Source organism: Otolemur garnettii, unplaced genomic scaffold (genome assembly GCF_000181295.1).
Source record: "Otolemur garnettii isolate 467f Iridium unplaced genomic scaffold, OtoGar3 scaffold00048, whole genome shotgun sequence".
NCBI lineage: Eukaryota > Metazoa > Chordata > Mammalia > Primates > Galagidae > Otolemur > Otolemur garnettii.
The window spans coordinates 10,918,940-10,936,594 of record NW_003852443.1 but is presented as its reverse complement, the minus strand read 5'-3'; positions in this window follow the sequence as shown (position 1 = coordinate 10,936,594).

Genomic DNA, 17,655 nt, shown 5'->3' with positions numbered 1-17,655 from the left:
GAAAAGTGTCAAAAATTCTATCAATTTGGTAAAGGCAAGCACTTTAAATAGTCGACTGTTTTCACAACTGTGCAACGAGTTGGATGCACCTAACAACGTTCTGCTATTTCACATTGAAGTGAGCTCGTTGTCGAGAGGAAAAGTTTTAAAATGTGTTTTTGCGCTTCGTGATAAACTCAAAACGTTTTTTAATCAGAAAGCCAGACCACAGTTTGAAGCACTTTTCAGCGATAAAAGTGAACTGCAGAAAATAGCTTACTTGGTTGACATCTTTGCCATCTTGAATGAGTGAAATTTATCACTGCAAGGACCAAATGCAACATGCCTCGATTTGTCTGAAAAGATCCAATCATTCCAAATGAGACTTCAGCTTTGGAAAAAAAAATTGGATGAAAATAAAATTTACATGTTGCCTACCTTATCTGCTTTCTTTGAGGAACATGACATTGAACCAGACAAAAGGATTATGATGATAATTTCTGTGAAAGAACACTTGCACATGCTTGCAGAAGAAATCATCGTACTTTCCAAATCTACCTGACACCCCATTTGCACTTGCCAGAAGCCCATTCACAGTCAACGTTGAAGATGTTCCTGACACAGCACAAGAGGAGTTCATTGAACTTATTATTAACAGTGATGCAGCAAGAACCGATTTCTCTACCATGCCAGTTACAAAATTCTGGATCAAGTGTTTGCAGTCATATCATATTCTGTCTGAGACTGTGTTGAGCTTTCTTCTTCCATTTCCAACAACGTATCTTTGTGAAACAGTTTTCCAGCCTCTTGGTTATCGAGTCAAAATATAGAAGTAGACTTGTTGTGGAAGATGATCTTTGTTGTGCTCCTGCAAAGACGTCCCAAGAATTTCTGATCTGGTGAGAAAGAAGCAATCTCAACCTTTGCCCTGACGTTGGCTTTTTAATGCATACTGTCGCAAAATGTAGCAATATAGTTTACTGGTGTTATATTAAGACTGTTACCCATGCTACACCATGATTCATCAGAACCATCTTTGTGGGTCTGTTTTTCAGCCTAATACACCAGCCTTGCAATTCCTGAATGTTAGCTCCATCTCTGTACCAGCCTACCCTGGACAACCATGTGCTGAGGACTCTCATAATACAGAACTGTTCCTTATTAGTAGGCCTCCTCCTTTGCCTGTCTTACTCCCACTTCTCTCATGCTTAAACTTGACCTTATGGAGAATTTCAGTTGCTTGACTCCTCAATCTTATTCTAATTTTTCAACACACTTCTGGATCCTCTTTCTTCCTACCTGGCCTAGACATTGGCTGATTGGATACTTGGGGTTTTTCTGTCACAATAACCCCTAATCAGTTGCATCCTTTCAGGGTACTACTCTAGAAAAGCCTGGGACCTGGAGTCGGTGGCTACTGACATACATGGCTTCTGCACTTGTCTGCTGAGGCCTAGTGGAAAGAGGAGTCTGGCAGCCTTGCCGGGTCTCTTCTCTGGCCTCAGCCTGAGCTCCTGCTCTATCAGCATTTCTTCCTCTCCTCTGCCTCTCTCCTGCTATAATAGTAATTCTCAGAACACGTTCTGTGAACCTCTTCTTCAAGGATTTCCTAGAATACTTTGAGAGAAATTCTGGACTTATTGGATCAGAGTCTCTGAAAAGGGGCCTGGGTATTTTTCTTTTTCATAAGAAACTCCAGATGGTCCTCCCGCTACTTGCATTCTATATTCCTTCTCAAGTGTTTTCCATTTTGAGACTCACTTTACACTCACATCAGCATTAAAATAGGAAGTACTCTAGATCCAGAGGTGCCAGTTATAAAATACCATTCCCAAGCTCCCTGGGTGCCCCACTGTCTCCGGAGAGTCAAGAATCTATCCACTCTGTCCTGACCAGTCAGGATCTGCTACACTGGTTTTTAAGAATTATGAGCACTGCTTTTACTTTCCATTCTTCCTTGACATTGCCCTTCTTAAACTACTGTCCTCCTTTCTCCTCTTCCCTTTTCATATGTGTATAAACATCAAAAATCTATCAGCCAGAGCAGACAGCACAGAGCACTCTGGCTTCTGTTGAAAAGTGTTTCAACATAGGGACTTATAAGAAAGGTTGAAAAGTGGGATTCAGGGGAAAAAGGATGTCCCAGCCCGGTGGTTGTCACACAGTCACCGGGTGGCTGCCTCCAACACTGCCTTTTCATACCCAGGAGACTGAGACCAGACTCTGGAATGCTGAGTCCATTGTAGCAACTGACTCTAAACATTGTGCTTCCAAGACCTGGCTTGCTGGTAGGAAGATGTTCCTGCCTCATTCCACTTCCCAATTTCACTGGAGTTCATCTAATGTGCACCCGGAACCTTAGCTGAAAAGAAGGCTGGGAAATGTAGCTTTTACTTTTCCTATGTGTTGGTACAGGAAGGTACTCGGGAAGGGGTGGAATGGGTGTCCAATTTTATACAGCCTGGAGGAAAAATCTATACCTTTCCATTTCACATTCTTACCGTCCATCTGCTACTTGACCAGTTGTAATTTGCCATTTCCCCCACTGTGCTCATGAACATGTCTGGCGGAGGTCACAGTACCCTTTGAGGTCTCATATCCAATGTGTGTTTAGTGCTTATCATATTGTATATCTGCTGCAATGATTCTGTTAGTTGAGCCCTCCTTGACATGCTCTGCTCCCTGGATTTCTCTGAAACTGCATCTCAGTCTTTTTCTTGTAGGTCTCTGGCCTTCCTCCCAGCATTCCGGTGCTCTTAGCCTTCAGGTCTTCTTGGTTTCCCTCTAACATTCCCCATGGAGCAACCCTGTAGATTCAGTTTTAACCCAACCTAAATGCAAAAATTCTCAAATCTTTATACTGAGAAGAGACTTCTTTGTCATTCCTGAATGTCTGGCTTAAATATGCAACTACCTTCTAGACATGTTGCATTCTGGATCGTCTAAAGTGTAACATATACAACTCCCCTACATCTCAGTTGATGTCACCACCGAAAGTCTAATAACCCCAGTAGGCAGCCTGGGTCTAACACTTCATTCCTCTTTCTCTCTCACACTCCACATTTAATTAAGCCCCAAGTCCTGGCATTCCACCAACAAAATTATTTCTCAGATCCATTTGCCTTTGCAACATTCCTGTGAACACTGCCTTAGTTCAGGGCCTAACTGCTTCCAAACTTGTGTGTCTCCAGTCTTGACCTTTCACATTAACTTTACACTCAGTCTTTCAGGCAGTTGATCCAAGGTGCAAGTCCAACACTGAACCAAACGTCAGATGCTGTTCTCTAAGTTTTCTTAGGCTCTCTCCCCTCCACTCATGCAGATCTTGGGCTTCCAGGGCAGAGGATAAGTTCTCCACATTTACAGTGAGGATTCCAGGATTTGATTGGATCCAGAGGCAAATGCAGGTTATATGCCAACGGGGGGCACTAGGTTCACCTCCTACCCTGTATATGCTTTACAGCAGGGGGAGGGCATCACTGACACTGTGAATACACCCAGATTCTCCTTCAATGAATGACTTGTTGCCCCAGCTTCTAGGAATGACATTGGCAGATGGCCTTCAAAAATTGCTTCAGCTGCCCAGAGATACCTCACCCAACATCACACCCCTTTCTGGACATCCTACATATGGATGCCAAATATAAAGCCCTGGCCATCTTGACCCAAGTTGGAAACGTACTACTGAAGGAACAGTGATACCCAGGAAACCTACCAGGGATTTCCCAAGATGCAGTTTTGGAGCTGGATCAGTCACTTTCTGGCTGGCAATGAGGACCCCATCACCAGTGGCCAGTGGAGCACAGATGGTCCTTGACACAAGATGGCAATTCATCTGTTAAAACTTTCACTGTTGGACAATCAGGATAATGTAGAAGGGAATTCACTAGCTGGTGTGATGTGTCAGGCACTTGAAAAACTTGAGAGAATATTAACTGTAAGCATAATGAAGTTGGGTGGTTGTTGCTAAGTTCAGTTGACATCTGAAAAAAAGACAATGAAAAACTGAAAGGGATTAATCTCCAATTGGTGGTATACAAAGCAGCTTTATCCCCTGCAGTGTGAAAGGACCAGATCCAGGACTTAATCAGCACAGTAGTCAAGCTATCAAGAAAGTTAAACTTCCAATCACAGCAATTCTACTATTCCAAGGTCAGGACTTAAGGAAAAAGATGGGGACCCTGACACATGGGATGAAGATATCTGGGTTTATAATCCTTAAAATCTTGAATTCTCAGATTTTCTGGAACCCCTTAAGCTTGTTAAAACCTGGCATGCCCCTCCCTATTAGAAGCAATACTCTTCTATTGATTGGAGATGATACAGGCACCCCTTCCCCATCAGAAACATTTGCTCTATGATTTGTCACCACCTCCCATCCCAGGCACTAGGTCTCTAACTAGAGTTAAGTCACATCATAAAGCCAATGGAGCCATGGTGGGCCTAATGATACAAGAAGAAAGGGACTAGATCCCAAATGATTTGAAGGATCTTGTATTGGAGTGTTCTGAAAAAGTAGGCACAGGACTGGGCTCTAAGTTTTCTTGATCCAAAGACAGACCAATTTAAGACCTTGGCAAGAATCTCAAATGCCTGACACAGTAAATGGTGAAAACTTGGTTTTAGGATGGCTTCTAGAGGCAAGAAAATAGGGATGATTCTATGCTAAGTGAGGCTGGAGTAACACATCATTGTTCTCAGAGACCCACTTGAGGAATTTATGTGTTTCATCTCCCCCAAATATAGGTTTTTCAGGGTAAGTGACTGGGTGGACAGGGTGGTTCCCAAAGGGGGAACATCCTCACTAGTGGGTCCAAGAAGAATCCCATTGAACTACAAACTATGGCATCGTAGGCCCTTTGTACTTTTTGTGTGCAGAAATAAGCAAAAAGAAGAGTTATTATATTATCCTGGCAGAGATAGTGTCATTGCCTCTAAGCCTTGCAAGGAGATGGGCTGAAAGTACACAGTGATGGGGGGCAGGGAAAATATGTTGGCCCACAGGTAATCCATTTGGGTATCTCTCTCTCTATTAATTTTGTTGGTAAATGGACAAGAGCAGCACCACTGGCCTGAGAAGGGTATAGTGACCTAGGCTCAGATGCCTCAGGAGTGAGGTTCTAGGTCACTCCACCAAGTAAATCACTGGGACTAGCAATAGTGGAGGCTGAGATGAGGTGAATCTACACTGAGTGGTGCAGAAGAAATGTCATGGCCCTGAGATCAGTTGCAAGTATGGGACTACAGCTCTTCTGATTAATCATCTAGATTTTGCTTAGAAGAGAGGTCTACCCAGAATCTTAAACATTATTTGTTTTTCTTTTAATTATAACAGAATGATAGATTCTTAATTTGTGGTTTACTCAAAACTTGATATATTTTATATTTTATTTTTCTTCCCTGTAATTGATGCCTCTCTTTTCTCAGTCCATCAGATTCTCTTGAAGTTGGGAAGGTGGTGGTGGTGGTTAAGTTTTGTGTTTTGCCTCCCAGAAGGATTTGTTTTGAAGTGTTATCCCTTGCAGACATATGAATTGCCAACTGGGTCAAGGAAGAGCATAGTGGAGAGATAAAGTTTGCCTCCCTCTCCCAGTTTTTGGAGGATCACTGCCTTATTTGGTATTGTGAATCCAGAGTGGGTTGAGATTGGTAGTTAGGAACCTGCACTGATGTGATGGCCTCTGAGGATGCCTGGCAAAGTAAAAAATGGCATTGAAAATATACATATGGACCTTTTATTGAAGCTGGGTAGGAAAATTGGCTACATAACTGGGGTATCACTCACTAGAGAAGTTGTGCTGGAAGCCAGATGATCTCATCAGACCATTCTTTTGCCACCACTCACAGTGACCATCAGCCATTACCTTTTTTTTTTTTTTTTTGGAGACAGAGTCTCACTAAATTGCCATGGGTAGAGTTCTGTGGTGTCACAGCTCACAGCAATATCCAACTTTTGGGCTTAAGTAATTCTCTTGCCTCAGCCTCCCAAGTAGCTGGACTATAGGCGCCTGTCACAATGCCTGGCTATATTTTTGTTGCAGTTGTTTAGTTGGCCCAGGCCAGGTTCGAACCTGCCACCCTTGGTGTACGTGGCTGGTGCCATAACCACTGAACTACAGGCACCAAGCTGCATCAGTCATTACCTTGCAGGAACCAGCCCAGGAATGGCTCTCAGTGGCTGCCTAGTGATTGCATCAGGTGAGAGATCTCCCTGTTCTCTCCATCATCTACTTCACTGCCTTCACTATTGTCTAGAGGCACTATTGTCTAGGGAGGAGAGACTCATTGGAGATGATATTAGGCACTGCACCGAAAATGGGTACTGGGTAAATTTTAGCTGAGAAATAATTTTATGGCAACATCTATGTATCTGAAATTAGCAAGATTAAGTTTTATACCATTAGAACAGCGGTTATCAACCTTCCTAATGCTGCAATGTATTTTCATTGTTAAAAAGGGGTTGTGACCCACAGTTTTTGAGAACTGCTGCATTAGAAGAAATAGAAGCTTGAATGAAAATTATGAAATAAAAAATGTTTTTTCTCCCTCCCCAGTTGTACCAATTTATAATCATCTGTAATGTCTGCTCATTAAATATAATCTGTAAAAGTCAGGTAGGTTCCCCATAGTCCCACTTAACAAAGATAACAACATTAACAATAACATTAAAATGTGATGTGTTTAAATATAAAGCTAAAAATCTCAATATTAAAATACATAACAAAGCTATTATGATCAAAAAAGTGTGGTACTGGTATAAAGACAAACATATAGACCAATGGAACAGAATAGAAAGCCCAGAAATAAACCTTCACGAGTATGGTCAAATGATCCTCAACAAATTGTATTGGGAAAACCAAATATCCACATGCAAAAGAATGATGTTGGACCCTCACCTTCCCACATACAAAAATTAACTTAAAATGGGTTAAAGACCCAAATAAAAGTCTTAGAAGAAAATGTCAGGGAAAAGCTTTATGACATTGAATTTGGCAATGCTTTCTCAAATATGACAACAAAACCACAGGCAATGAAGGCAAAAATAGACAAGTAGGATCACATCATGCTTCAAAACTTCATGTAGCAAAGGAAACAGTCAACAGAGTGAAAAGGCAGCCAACAGGATTGTATAAAATATTTCCATGCCATATATCCTCTGATAGAAAATTAATAGAATGTAAAGTACTCTGATGACTCAACAACAAAACCCTCCAAATAATAAAATTAAAAAATGGGCCAATAGACATTTCTCCAAAGAGGACATACAAATGATAAGGAAAAAAAAAAAGACATATGAAAATATGCTCAACATGACATCACTGGGTTATCAGAGAAATGAAAATAGAAACCACAATGAAATATCACCTCACAGCCCTTATGGAGGTCACTATTAAAATAAAAACCCAGAAAATAAGAGGTGTTGGTGACTATGTGAAGAAATTGGAACGCTTAAGCACTGTTGGTAGGAATGCTTAAAATGGTGCAGTTGCTATGGAAAACAGTATGGAGGTTTCTAAAAAATTAAAAATAGAATCACTATATGATCCAGCAATGTCACTTCTGGTTTTATGTATATGTCCAAAAGAGTTGAAAACAGGATCTTGTAAAGATGTTTGAGTGCTCATGTTCACTGAAGCATTATTCCCAATGCTTCCGAGAGATGGACTCCTCAGTGCATCAATGGATGAATGGGTAAAGAAAATGTGGTACAGTGTACAATAGAGTAGTATTCAGTCTTAAAAAAGAATAAAATCCTATCACAGATACATCATGGATAAAACTTGAGGAATACTATGCTAAATTAAATAACCTGGTAGCAAAAAGGCAAATACAGCATGTTTCCATTCGTATGAGGTATCTAAAATAGTAAAACGTTTAGAGACAGAAAACTGGCTGTTGGGGGTTTGGAGGAATTTTTCAATGAATACAGAGTTTCAGTTTGGCAAAAAGAAAAATCTCTAGAGATAGGTTATGCAACAATGTGCATATAATTAACATTGTTATACTGCAAAGTGGTCAAGATGGTAAATTTTATGCTATTTTTTAGTACAATAAAAACGTATTTCCTTTTAGTCTTTGTTAAACGTGTGGCTTTTTGTTTTTTAAAATACCCATTGATTGTGTTTACTTGGACTTGTCTTGTCACTATGGTTGCATATAGTGCCTAAGGGAGAGAAGCGTTTTTAATTGTGGATTTGCCATTCTTAGAAATGAGGCTCTTTTGATCTCTAATTGTGTGGTGGCCAGATCCCCATAAGCAAAGGATCCACTTACAGGCTATTGAAAAATAGTTTGTAACATCAATAACAACAATGGCAACTAACCACACTACCAGTAGCAGCCAATATTTTAAAATCACTTACTAGTGCTCACATTTGTCCCAAGAGCATGCGATGTATTATCTTATTTAATACCTGTAACCACTCTAGGAAGCAGGTGCTTGTCATTGTAGTTTTACTCCTGGTGAAACTGAGGCTCGTAGAGGTTAACTTGCCTGAGCTGGCACAGTTTTCAGCTTGAAGAGCCTAGATTCACACGCAGTTTTAAAATAAAAGATGATCTAGGAAGAAAGTCTTATTAAATACTTTTGTTTAACAGCTTAATGGCAATAATCAAAAGAAGAAACTTTTAAGAGGACATGGAGTGTTGCTAATTTAATAGCCAGATTTGAGAGCTCTGAAAATTGTCTCTTTTCCCGGAATATTTATCTCGGAAAGTAATTATCACTTCATTCTTCTTGCATAGACTTCCTTTACAGTTGGGGAAAATAGTTCTGGGCTTATGGGGACTTTCATGCGACTGATTAGTCTATATTGTGATCTAGCAATAAAAATCTCTAACTTACCAAAGAATCAAATTCAAGCTCAGGAACCATTTTCTCATGACTTTGTGGATGCCTGGATATTGCAGGGAACAGGTGGGAGAAAAGTGCCTTCTATTTGGCACTGACGGCAGAGCCAAGTATGAGCATCTTTGGATACATTATGCTGTTGGTTGAGAGAGGGGAGGAACTTTTTTCTGTCCCCAGTAGACCTGGCAAACATGGTGGCTGCTGTAATTTTTAAAAAGTTCTGCTTGGTATCTCTCTATGTCCAGCAACACACCTCAGTAATAATAGACCCTCCTCTAGCTGCCATGGAAGGTGGAAAGGGGCCCTGGAGGCAGGGAGTTTGTGGAAAAGGGAGGGAAGAGGAAAGCCCAGGCAGAGAAGAGAATCCATTGTTTCTGGTCTTGGCCATCCCCCTCAGGAACATGTCAGCTGTTTGATTAGGATGAATAAGGGCTTCTTAGAGTTCATAATAAATGGATTGTGAATCTTTATCCTTTTCCTGTAATAACATGAGTTGACTTAATAGGTCTTAGAACAGATAATTCAGTTCAGTCTGGCATCTCAACCTTGGCATTGTGTGTAGAAAGGAAAGTCACCTTTCCTTTTCCAAACTCCAACCTTTCATGAAAGAAAGATTGCATTAATTCACAGCACCTTCCCCCCGTCACCCCATGAAACTTAAATCCCTGTGTCAGAAAGGTTAATCATTTTCTGAAAGGAAATTTAGTTTGAGAGTGAAAACCATGCTATACCCATTCTGTATGGGAGTAAAGTCGTAAGGACTTCAGGCTTTGTGCCCTGTTACCATGTAGTAATAGGTAAATTTGGGGGTAAGAAGAGATGGATGGATGTACTTAGGGCTCATATTTCTGTGAGATCCTGTGAGAAATGCTGCTCTTGGTTGTTTTTTAAATGGTGCTTCTCTTTGACTTAGCCTTACTTTGTGCCAGTAAGAATAGCCAGGAAGTGTAATTAACATTTTGTATTTAAGACGTTTCATTTCAAAATGACGAGGTATACCAACAGTTATGGCACCGAAATCATTAAAATCATGCAAATGCTTAAAGTGTGTAGGCCTGGGAGATTATAGTTTCATTAGAGAAAAGGCTATAAAGTTAGACCTAGGTAATTACCTTTCCCATTAATGCTAGAAAATTCTGTGCTCCACTGAGAAGTGATCGTGGTGCATCGTGCCTTCTGTGCTTTTCCATTCAAACTGCAGGAGCCTTTATTTCATCAGCACAAACTGCAAGGTAGCAGCGGCAGCTTTCCAGGTGTACTTTGCAAATTGGGGTTTAAATGTGGAACACATCAAATTAAAATTCAATATTAATTATTTTGTCTTGCTAGGAGTCTGAGTGGTTTAAAGCAGCAAGGGTAATTGTCTAATTCATTGTGTGTGTCTACAGCGAACTTAATCATTATGTCAGCTTCCTAATAAAAGGTTATTATAGAAACAAAGATCCCAATTTTACATATGGTAGGCAAGGGAGGATTCGAAGAGCCGGTCTCTGAGGTAGACTTGAGGATCTTGACAAATGATGCCCATGCTGTGATCAGATACTTAACAAGAAATCTCGTTATTAACTAGGCCTGTACAGATAATTAGCACTTGAGCTTCAAATTTTAAATCTGGCTTGAGATGTATAATTTATCAAAAGCCTTAGCTTGCTGTCAAAGTCCGATAATAAGGTAGCGTTATTGATGAATTGAGATTAAGAGCAGATTGAAGAGAAAATTAGGCCACTGGTTAGCCTGAAAGGTCTGATTTCAATATTTACAGTACTAATTTGGTATTATTTTGGTAAATGGATGTGGTCCCCAAGTGCTGCTTGGTATAAAAGAGTAAACTATGCATCATTATTCTAACAGAAAAAGTATTGTTTACTGTGTACAGGATTTTTGCAGCACTAGCAGTCTGGTTAATAGGCTGCTTTATAAGATGAGTGTACCTGTTTTTTATTGCATGCATTTATTATAACCCATTCAGCACCTAGGGCTTTTAGTGAAAATTAGAAAATGTAGCTTCTTTACATTAAAAATGATATTACATTAGACTAATTGCTACAGAACCTGTCTTCCTGATTTAATTCACTTTCGTTTATCTCTTGGCATTGTCTTCCAAATATTCTTGCCACTGGAATTCAGATAACTACCATTTTATATATTCAAGCTACATAAAATGAGCAATCTTTTTTTAATGATCTCTACTTGTACTTCATTGCAAGCGATCTTGGGGGCAGGGGAAGGAACGAGATGTACAATAAACCGTCTATCTCCAGCGTCTCTCAGCTTTGAAGCACATTCTGAGTACACTTAGGTGACCCTTGGCAAGTTAAATCTTTTTGATGCATGTAATAAAATGTTGTTCGGGGCAATAGCTGATTTCCAAAATTATATTAGCCATAACATAAGGCTGTGGCAAATTGTCTCCCTATTTTTCCTTGCTCGAGCTCACAAATGGGATGGGGAAAGCGTTGGCATGTTTTATTGTATATCATACCAGGTCTAAACAGGCAGTACACTGAGCCATAATAGATCTATAGGTAGCTCACAGCAATATCTGCCCGTGAAATAATAAAGCACAGGACTGTTGGTTTCCAGAAAATTACCCGAAAATCCCCTGTCATGTCTTAACTGGCAGCAGCCTCTCCTCTCCAGTCTCCAGCTGTCCAGCGGGGTGTGCCAAGTCACAGCAGGACCTGAGGACTGTTTGCATTGCACGGTGGCACAGGGCTTTATGGTGACGTTCCTTGTATATTGTACTTGGAGACAAGGAGGCTTTCCGAGACTCAGCAGGAGCGTTCAGCATTTATGCTGAGGTGGTTAGCTGGTGGGCAAATTGCTATTATTCAGAGCTGTGTGGCAGAGGAAAATGTATCGCGTTAGGATTTCTATCAATATTGTCTTAATGCTGACCAATAATAGGCCTGCGTTCAAGCTGACCCCTCTTTCTGACTTTTTCTCTTCGATGTAATTAGATTGAGTGGAATTTGGCGGAGATGTTTTCTTGGGAGAAGGAAGAGGCTTTTTTTTTCTTTTGCATCAACCCAGCAGCATCTACCTCACCTACTCCCCCTCCTCCCCCACGACTCCTGAAATAACATTCGTTTAGCGTTCTGCTTTGAGATGAAAAAGATTTGGTGCTTCAGCTGTTCCAATATATGTTGACTACTGACTAATGGATATTTATTCCACTTTATTGCTTTCTATAGGCAAAACTCAAACAAAAGGAATTGGATTTTGCTAATAGCAATGAGCAGCATTGGCATTTTTTGACAACAGTAAGGATAATAATACCTCCCCCCCCACCCCGCCCCATGGAGCTGGGGCTTATAGCTTTTCAAAGCATTTTCACACATATCATCTTTCCTGATTCTCAGGCACCACCCAGGCAGGGGAGGGATTATAATGCCCCCTCGGTAGATGAGGAGAAACAAAACAAGGAAAGAGGTTATAAAATTAGCTCACGGCAGAGCTGGGATCATTTTGTTCTTTGAACTTTCTGACTTTTGCCCTTTGTTCTTTCCTCTGAACAAAGTGGTTTTATTCTTTATAATACCATTTCCTTTTATCTTTAAAGTTTGCAGAAATACTGCCTGTACAGGGCACTCATCCTGCATCTCTCCGAGTGGGATAAAACAGTCGTCCAGAGCCAAGAGAGAGCGGTGGGAATGCGCTGTTAAGTCTGTTATTTGTGGGGTCAGTGTCGAGCTCCAAGAGTGCATTCCAGAGGTGTACTTTGTTGGGTGGGCACTGCTGAGTGGCCCAAGGAGGCAGCACAGACTGTGGCCTCGTGCAGTCTATATTTAAAAGCCATCAGTCAGTTATTAATTCCAGCAGTTAAAATAGTGGATATATTTCAAGGAAAAAAATAAAAAAGCCCAGTCAGGAAAGATGGAGACAGAAGCAACAGTGCTGGGATTAGAACTCAGGGGTTTCCCTTCTCTGATGTCCGCATCACGGGGCCCTATAGCTTTCTGACCTGTTAAAAATTCCAACCACCACCTCCCCACCTTGGTCACACACTCAGAGCTCTATGCCAAGAATGCATTGCTGCAGTGCTGGTTCTATTAGGCCACATTCACTTGGGACTTTCAATGGGAAAGAGATGAATGTGTTTCCTAAAGGGACAGCTCAGACCTCATGGGACTGCTGTCCACGCGACTTTCCCAAACACCTTCCGTCTCAGGCATCAGCCCGAGGGGCTAAATCTGAGCTCCACAGTTAGCTGCAGTTGTGTGCAGCAGAGTAAAAATATTTTCCCCATTTCAAATAAGATTAGGAACTCATCATGAATATATTACACAGGCGTGTGGGATAGGGTGGAACGTGAGGCAAAGAAATAAATGATCATCAGATGATCCCAGTGTGTGAGCAGGACTTCGTATTTTATATTGTGCTGACCGGTACCGGATTTTTATTTGGTAAAAGAGCTTCAGAGCTTCGGCTGAAGGCAAGGAAAGAATTTCATTCTGAGGAGGCTCTGTGTGCGTGTGTGTGTGTGTGTGTGTTGGGGAGAAGGCAGGAGCAGAGGAAGGCAAGAGAAATAGCAATTTAAACAGAAAAGAAAAATTTAGGAGAAGAAAACGAGTATGAAAATAGTAATGAAATCAACCACCAAGAGAATCAAGAACTTACCGTGTCTGTACATTGTCCTTCCATGTTTTTTCTATTTAGCAATATTTTTGTTTAATGAGATGTATTACGTTAATATGCCCGTTAAGGGACATGGACATTTCAAGTCTAGGCACCAAGATTTTTTTCATCTGGTCAGTGATGTACTTTTCTTTTTCAGAGCAACGTGAAGAAGGTAGAAGTTTTTGATGCTTTTCAAGCAACTATGTGAATTAAATAGCTATCGTATTTGTGTTGCCATTATTCTTTTGAAAATGTATTTTAAAGGTTGCTATTGAAAATGAAGAGGAAAAATTCTGGACAAAATACCATTCTCAGACAATTCTCCCATCCCAAATAAATGATTTATGGTACATTTGCCCTCTGGAACTACCTTTTACATTATATTTATAGTAGAAGCTTTAGCTGTTTCATCTTTTAAGGTGTCAAACTAATTTCAATATACACATTGAAGAATATGCCCAGGTGTTTAAGAGGTAATCATTTCTTTATTATAAATGAATCTTTTGTGTATGATTTGAAATCCAAACGTTAAACACTAAGTACATTGTAGGTGAAATTTGGCAAGGTACCTTTTAAAAGCCCTGCAAAACTTAGCTATTTGTTCAACTCTGTCAGAGAAATATTGAAGTGCATACAATCTTGTTTTTAAAGTTGGACATACAGAGTATATATATTTTACTACAGAACTCTCAGAGATATGAGAACTTTGCAGATGCTCAGCCCTCTTTTGATCAGATAGACCTATATGACGGCAATGCCGCCTTTGTCCCTATTGTGTCCTGCCTACTGAAAATGAATTGTCCTAAAATTAGAAGAGGTCACATTATTCTTCTTGTCATTTGGGCTGCCTTCCTAGTTAATGATGTTTTCACACAAACACAAAGTTCAGTAAACACACACACATTTACTTTCACAAACTGACTAATCAGTATGCAGAAATCGCGAAGAGTGTCACTTTCTGCTCTACTGGAACCCCAAGGGGCTGAGCAGAAGCCGATCCAGTTTCTGTTTGCGAGGATGTCAGGCTAGGAAGTCACTGTCTGAGTCTGACCAATAGGGGTCTCCAGTGTACCATAGAACCATTCACTCACACCATTATGATTATTTACAGTATGCTGTACATGAAGCAAAGGGCAGAACAGATTTATATGGACTGGGGCTGATGCTAGATTTATTCAGGGAGCGAAAGGGTGACGTCACAACTTATAGTGATGAGAAGCAAAGACATGTCTAGGTTTGGTGTGAGCACACCCTTAACCCAATGGTGCAGAGACAAGCTGGCCGTGCCCCAGATAGAAAAAAAGAATGTCTAGGCAGCTACATTGGGGTTTCCAGATATTTAAACCCGTGTCTTTGTTTAGAAGAAACATGCGGAAGAGTGAGTGAGTTTTTCTATTTTCACTTGAATCCTTGGAGAATGGGTTGAAATTGTCTAAATATCCACTCTAAAACTGGTTCATAATAACTTTGAGGAAGTTATATATATTTTTAGTGAGAATAGAGGGGTTGAGATTTGTCTTTTCCCCCACTATTACAGATAACAGAGACAATGAACTCCCAGAAAGAGAAATTACAATTTTCATAACTGGATGTAAAGTTTAGGTCCTGTTTAGAAACAGCAGCACAGAGTCATGATATGTAAAGCAGGGCATAACATATTTTGTTTTTATGCATCACGGAATTCCTTTATGCCATCCATTCTAGGAAAAATTAGTTTTTAAAAAGACTTGACTAACCAATGAAGACATTTATGGAGTTTAGGGATAGATGTATTTGTGCAGAAAAGGCAACAGATATTCAACATGTCTTTCTCATCATTCATTTATTTATTCAACAAACATTTATTTAGGTCATGCTTTGTGAAGTCACTCAGTGACTAAAGAAAAATAGCTCCATTCAGGGAGTGCAGTCTAGTAAATGACAAATAAAAAAGAAATACTAATAGAAAACAGACGGAGGTAAGATCTAGCATTGAAGCCAAAGTAAGGTATTGAGAAAGGAGGGGATTCAACAATTAATTTTCAGGGAGGAGGTTGAACACAGCCAGAAAATGAGTTGGCCTTTGAGATGAGTTGTGAAGAAAGTTTAGGATTGTGACAGGCACTGTGGAGGAGAAGGACATTCCAGGTGTGCAGACGTGGAGGCCATTCATGGAATGACAAGTTATGTGCAGGAACTTAGGAAACTTCGTAAGATGTGTTGGCTCGTTCTTCTCAAGAAGGGAGAAGAGGTGAAGCTCTGGAGGATAAAGACTACATTGGTGAAGGTGAACTGAACTGAGAGTTCAAGATTGTGAGACGGTGGAAAGAAACCCAGGAAAACATATATAGGTTTTGGAAATCAGTTAGGAAGCTTAGAGGCATTGTCAAGTTCACCCCATTGAAGCAAAACATGTGGCCATATGAAGGTTTATTCAATGACACTCCACATGGCTGGTATCATTGCAATTGATTTTAATTTTTGGCATTCAGGTGGGTGTGGCCAATTTGTTCTTCTTGGGTTTAGAGATAGGACACTGATTGTAATCCCTCTGTGTCACCCTAACTAGCTGGATGACTGCAGCTAGTAGTTTAAACACCCAGAGGTCAGCTGAGTAAATGCAGCACAGCTGTACTTGGGCACGACTCTGACTTCATATACCCCTTACTCTCACTGAAGCTTTTGATTCAGTCAAAACTAAGTTGCTGGCACAGGGCAACAAATGAGGAAGGAGCGATTAATCCCAACTTGGGGAATTACAGAAGGCTTCCCAGAAGGGATGACACTTGAACCATAGCTCTCCTAGTGAACTGTGACTTTACAGGTGGAAAGTTAAAGGAAAAGCACTTGCAGTTAAAGGACTAGCATGATCAGAAGATAAGCAGGACCACGGGGACTCCTTGCTCCTGGCAAGTTACAGTCAGAACTAGAGGCAACCTGCTTGGGTAGACTGATAAGAAAGAAGCTTTTCCTAACTCCATGTTGGCTGGGCAGATAGTTTTCCTTAGGTGGCAGCTGCCCACGTGTAATACCTTTGAAAGTCTTGGGGACTTAGATAATGAAAGATACGAGGGTGGTGAGAAGAAAAGCAGAATTTGAAACCTAATAACCATTCAAGTTGTAAAAATGGCTAGTAAGAATCGGGACAACACTTACCAGGGATATAATGTGTAATGTACGTGGGTAAAGAGATCTCAAATGAAATACAGAAAATGACTGACTACGCACGTTAAACAGGAAGTGATCTGTACTCATAAAGTTGAACATAAATAAACAATATGCTTATAACACTGTTCTCAGGGCCATGCTTTGGGGTCCCAGAACTCAAAGGTAAGAGAGCTTTTAAAGAAGATTCTTTAGCTACCCCAGTCCTCAAATTCTTTTGTTTCAGATACAATATGGACACATCACTTGCTAATTTCCACTCTTTGGTAAATGCTGTTATGGAGAAAAACAGATATGAGCTAAGTTCTGAGTTTGTCATGGAATTCATTACAGATGCTACAGATGCTTTACAAAAATCCACTGCCGTGTTTAGTTTGGAGTTGGGAGTGTGGAACAGTATAATAGAAAAAAGAAAGAACCATACTATGTGCTTGACTTAGCTAACATTTTATGCAATGTGGAAAAATATAAATAAATAAAAGCCTCAAAAAATAATTGAAGGTACAGAAACTAAGTCCTCTGAAAGAATATTATATTCATTGTGATTATGTAACTAGGGGAGAGAGACCCGAATGGTGTCTCGATAACACTCTGTAGGAAGATGTTTGAGAAAAGAAATAGATGTTTAGGGTCTTCATTTGATTGGATTTAACTGAAAACATTACAGACTTATAGACCTTGAAGTCAGCAGGAAAGACAGTGCTTTTGGTAATAGAAATGACTCTGAGGTGTAGGAATTGGCTCGGGATAATGCTGGCTGCCAGACTGTTTTGCTTTGCATGCTGGCTGTTCCACTCGGTAGCTAAGTATGAACTTCTCTGGGCCTCCATATTTTGTATCAGTAAGATGGAGATAAAAAATATTTTCCACCTAAAAGAATTGTGAGAGGATTAAATGTCTTAATAACATGAAAGGACAGAACAATTCTGGAACATGGTAAACGCTTAATAACGATTAGCTCTTATTACTATGACTTGAGCATAATTGGTGCTCATTGAATATCTATTGATGGATTACCACAGCTACTCCTGCCAGCGTTTTATGTGTAAAAAAACAAGACA